Below are 4932 nucleotides of genomic sequence, written 5' to 3'. Positions count from 1 at the left end.
TGCCCGAGGTGGGTGCCAAGGTGCCAGTGTGGGTGGGTGCTAAGGTGGATGCCAAGGTGGGTGAGAAGGTGGGTGATAGGTTGAGTGGTAGGATGGGTGGGTGCCAAGATGGGTCACAGGGTGGGTGCAAGGGTGGGTAGGTGCTAGGGTTGGTGTCAGGGTGGGTGGGTGCTAGGTTGGGTTCCAAGGTGGGTGCGAGGGTGAGTGTCAAGGTGGGTCACAGGTTAGGTGCTAGGATGGGTGAGTGCTAGGGTGCAAAGGTGCCAGGGTGGGTGCTAGGATGGGTCGATGCTAGGGTGAGTGGCAAGGTGGGTCCACAAGTGTCAAGGTGGGTGCCGAGGTGGGTGCCAAGTCGGCGACTGCTATGGTGGATGCCAAGGTGGGTCACGGGGTGGGTGCCAAGTTGCTAGGTTGGGTTCCAAGGTGGGTGCCAACGTGGGTGCTAGGGTGCGTGGGTTAAAGGGTGTGTCACAACGTGGGTGCCAGGATGGGTGCGCACCCACACTGGCCAAGACGGGTGCGGGTGCAAGGTTGGGTTCCAAGCCCGGTCACAGGCTGGGTGCTAGGATGGGTGGGTGCCAAGGTGGGCACCAGGGTGGGTGCACCCACCCTGGCCAAGGTGGGTCACGGGGTGGGTCCTAGGGTGGGTAACGGGGTGGGTACTAAGGTGCGTGCCAAGGTGGGTCATAGGGTGGGTGCCAAGGTGGGCACCAGGGTGGGTGTGCACCAACCCTAGCCAGGGTAGGTCACGGGGTGGTTGTCGGGGTGGGCGTCAAGGAGCCAAGGTGGGTGGCAAGTAGCCAAGTTGCGTGCCAAGGTGGGTGTCGGGGTGGGTGCCAAGGATCCAAGGTGGGTGCCAAGGAACCAAGGTGGGTGTCTGGGTGGGTGCCGAGGTGGGAGCCAGGGTGGGTCCCAAGGTGAGTGCAAAGGTGGGTGCCAGGGTCAAGGTGAGTGCCAATGTGGGTTCCAAGGTGCCAGGGTCAGGGTGAGTGCCAATGTGGGTTCAAAGGTGCTAAGTTGGGTGCGAGGTTGGGTGCGAGGGTGGGTGGGTGCCAAGGTGTGCTAGGTGGAAGCCCGGGTGGGTCGGCATCCCATGGGTGTCGAGTTGGGTGCCTGATGGGTGCTTCTTGTCAAGTTTTAGTCGTCGGGACTCATTTCGAGCCTTAGAGGTCGTTTCTTGTCCGGTTGCCCTGTCTTCGACCTGGGAACCCAATTTTGGTCCTCGGGTCCCATTTTTTTTTGTCTCGCATCCCACTTTTGGCCTGTGGCCTTTTCGGGGTCGATTCTCGTTTTGGGCATCAGAGCATGTTTCTTCTCCTAAAACCCAATATTTGTTTATTAAGTCTCGGAACACATTTTTGTTCTCGTGGACCCATCATGGGTCTTGGAACGCATTTGTGGTCCTTGGGTCCCATTTTGCATCCCGAAACTTGTGTTTTGGTGCTTGATCCCTATTTTGGGTGCCCACCTTGCACCAAGTGCGCACCCGGGGCAAACCGAGCGCCTTGGTGCACCGGGGCAAGATCGAGCGTGCACCCGAGGCGCCCCGAACATGCACCAAGGTGCACTCGGCCCACATGTGAGCGCAGGTCGTTGCGCCCGAGGTGGTGTGTGGGCACCGCGTTGCAGACGGGACACTGCACGCACACAACGCCCCCTCCAGGTGCACGCACGTAGGCCGGGCCGGGTGCACACCCGACGCCCTAGCAAGGTGCGCGCACCCGGGCAGGGCTCACACTTGGCGAACGGGGCGCACTTCGCGAGGGAGGGTGTGCACCTCGACGGGGGTGGGTGGCCGGGGTGGATTCGCACGTGGGTCGCGGTTTGCTAAGTACACACTGCGACAAGCTCATAACGGGTGCGATCATACCAGCGTTAGTGCACCGGATCCCATCAGAACTCCGCAGTTAAGCGCGCTTGGGCCGGAGTAGTACTGGGATGGGTGACCTCCCGGGAAGTCCCGGTGTTGCACCCTTTTTTAGTTTTTCGCCGGGCGTCGCAATGCTATTTGAATAAACCTTTTGCCCGTTTGCGTTCTCGTCGGGGCCGGGCCGGGCCGGGGTGCGCTGCCCGCACTACCGCGCGCGCGGGGGCGACACCGAGCGCGCACCCGAGGCGCCCCGAGCACACAGGCCACGGTGCAACCCGGGCGTTGTGCGCGCACCCCGGTGCGCCCGAGGTGCTGCGCGCGCACCCAGGTGAAATCGGTGTGCACCTCGGCCAGTGCGCGCTCGGTCGAGTCGCGCACGTTGGCCAAGGTGCACGGTGATGTTTCTTACTCTAAGGTTCCGCACCAGACGCCCGGGACAGGTGAGCGAAGCTGGGCGGGGCCGGGTGCGCGGCCGGGGCAGGTGCACGCAGCTGGAGAGAGCTTTGGAGCACACTTCGGAGCGCACCAATGATGCGCTCCATTCAAAAGTTTCCTGAAAAGGCAAAAAAAGTTGAGATTATAGAATTTCCCACTTGAGAGATTGTAAAAAAAAAAAATTTAAAATGAAGGAAACGCGGGTGCCAAGGTGTGCGCAGCCCAGCCAAGGTGTGCGCACCAAGGCGCCCACCCTGGCGAAGGTGCACGCAAGGTGCGCACCCGAGGCAAACCGGACAATTAACCCAACTTTCGACTTCGCGCGCACCTTGGAGCGCACTTCGGAGCGCTCCTTGGTGCGCACCAATCTTGGGCACCTCGGAGTGCACCATGGCGCCCACCAAGGTGCGCACCCGGGGCAAACCGAGCTCCGACTTCGTGCGCACCTTGGAGCGCACGAAAGGTGCGCACCATGGCGCCCACCAAGGTGCGCAGCCCAGCCAAGGCGTGCGCATCAAGGTGCGCACCCTGGCGAAGGTGCGCACCCGGGGCAAACCGAGCTCCGACTTCGTGCGCACCTTGGAGCGCACAAAAGGTGCGCAACCCAGCCAAGGTGTGCGCACCCCGGTCAAACCGAGCTCCGAATCGTGCGCACCAGAGGTGCACGCCATCGTGCGCACCTTGGAGCACACTTCGGAGCCCTCCTTGGTGCGCGCCGATGTTGCGCACCTCGGAGCGCACCCGGGGAAAACAATGCAATTAACCCGACTTTCGACTTCGTGGGCACCTCGGAGCGCTCTCGGGTTCGCACCTCGGAGCACACCGAGGTGCGCACCTTTGATGCGCTGCCTTCACCAATTTCCAGAAAAGGCAAGAAAACATTGAGAAGGTGTGCGCACCGAGGTGCCCACCCTGGCGAAGGTGCACGCGAGGTGCGCACCCGGGGCAAACCGGGCTCCGACTTCGTGCACGCCGCACCTTGGAGCACACTTCGGAGCGCTCCTTGGTGCGCACCAGGGCGCGCAACCCAGCCGAGGTGCCCACCCCGGCGAAGGTGCACGCGAGGTGCGCACCCGGGGCAAACCGGGCTCCGACTTCGTGCACGCCATGGTGCCCACCGCGGCGAAGGTGCACGCGAGGTGCGCACCCGGGGCAAACCGGGCTCCGACTTCGTGCACGCCGCACCTTGGAGCACACTTCGGAGCGCTCCTTGGTGCGCACCATGGTGCCCACCAGGGCGCGCAACCCCGCCGAAGGTGCACGCGAGGTGCGCACCCGGGGCAAACCGGGCTCCGACTTCGTGCACGCCGCACCTTGGAGCACACTTCGGAGCGCTCCTTGGTGCGCACCATGGTGCCCACCAGGGCGCGCAACCCCGCCGAAGGTGCACGCGAGGTGCGCACCCGGGGCAAACCGGGCTCCGACTTCGTGCACGCCATGGTGCGCACCGCGGCGAAGGTGCGCACCCGGGGCAAACCGGGCTCCGACTTCGTGCACGCCGCACCTTGGAGCACACTTCGGAGCGCTCCTTGGTGCGCACCAGGGCGCGCAACCCAGCCGAGGTGCCCACCCCGGCGAAGGTGCACGCGAGGTGCGTACCCGGGGCAAACCGGGCTCCGACTTCGTGCACGCCGCACCTTGGAGCACACTTCGGAGCGCTCCTTGGTGCGCACCATGGTGCCCACCAGGCCGCGCAACCCAGCCAAGGTGTGCGCACCAAGGTGCACGCGAGGTGCGCACCCGGGGCAAACCGGGGTCCGACTTCGTGCACGCCGCACCTTGGAGCACACATCGGGGCGCTCCCGGGTTCGCACCGGCGTTGCGCACCGTGGTGGGCACCTCGGAGCACACCAAGGTGGGCAGCGAGGTGCGCACCTTTGATGCGATGCCTTCACTAATTTCCATAAAAGGCAAAAAAAAAACGAGATTTTAAAATTTCCGTTTTGAAAGATAGTGAGAAAAAGGGAATGCTGGTGCCATCTTGAGCCCGCCCTGGTGCGCAGCCCAGCCAAGGTGTGCGCACCAAGGTGCCCACCCTGGCGAAGGTGCGCGCCCGGGCAATTAACCCAACTTCCAACTTCGCGCGCGCCAGGGTGGGAGCGCACCCAACAACCGGGCCTGGGAAGAGCCAATGCGAGAAACCCCACCAAACGCTCTGACAAAAAAAGAGGGGGCGCTCCAGTAACCCCGCTTCGGAGCGCACCCTGGGCAAACCCAGCCAAGGTGCCCACCCCGGCCAAGGTGCAGGCGAGGTGCGCACCCGGGGCAAACCGGGCTCCGACAACGTGCACGCCGCACCTTGGAGCACACTTCGTAGCGCTCCCGGGTGCGCACCTCAGAGCACACCAAGGTGGGCAGCGAGGTGCGCACCTTTGATGCGCTGCCTTCACTAATTTCCAGAAAAGGCAAAAAAAAAAGGAGATTTTAAAATTTCCGTTTTGAAAGATAGTGAAAAAAACGGAACGCGCGTGCCATCTTGAGCCCGCCCTGGTGCGCAGCCCAGGTAAGGTGCCCACCCTGGCAAAGGTGCGCACCCGGGCAATTAACCCTACTTCCGACTTCGTGCGCGCCAGGGTGGCAACCGGGCCTCGGAAGAGCCAATGCGAGAAACCCCACCAAACGCTCCG

The 4932-nt window shown here is 63.2% G+C and overlaps 1 non-coding gene across 1 annotated transcript; it reads left to right on the top strand.

The window, feature by feature from the left end:
- Positions 1–1856: 1856 nt before the first annotated feature.
- LOC131866236 (5S ribosomal RNA) lies at positions 1857–1975 on the top strand. The gene has a single exon (XR_009364859.1). It is a non-coding gene; the product is annotated as a 5S ribosomal RNA (ribosomal RNA).
- The last annotated feature ends 2957 nt before the right edge of the window (positions 1976–4932 follow it).

The sequence above is a fragment of the Cryptomeria japonica genome, unplaced genomic scaffold, assembly GCF_030272615.1.
Source record: "Cryptomeria japonica unplaced genomic scaffold, Sugi_1.0 HiC_scaffold_138, whole genome shotgun sequence".
NCBI lineage: Eukaryota > Viridiplantae > Streptophyta > Pinopsida > Cupressales > Cupressaceae > Cryptomeria > Cryptomeria japonica.
The sequence above is the reverse complement of the archived record's forward strand: the minus strand, read 5'-3'. Positions and strand labels throughout refer to the sequence as shown.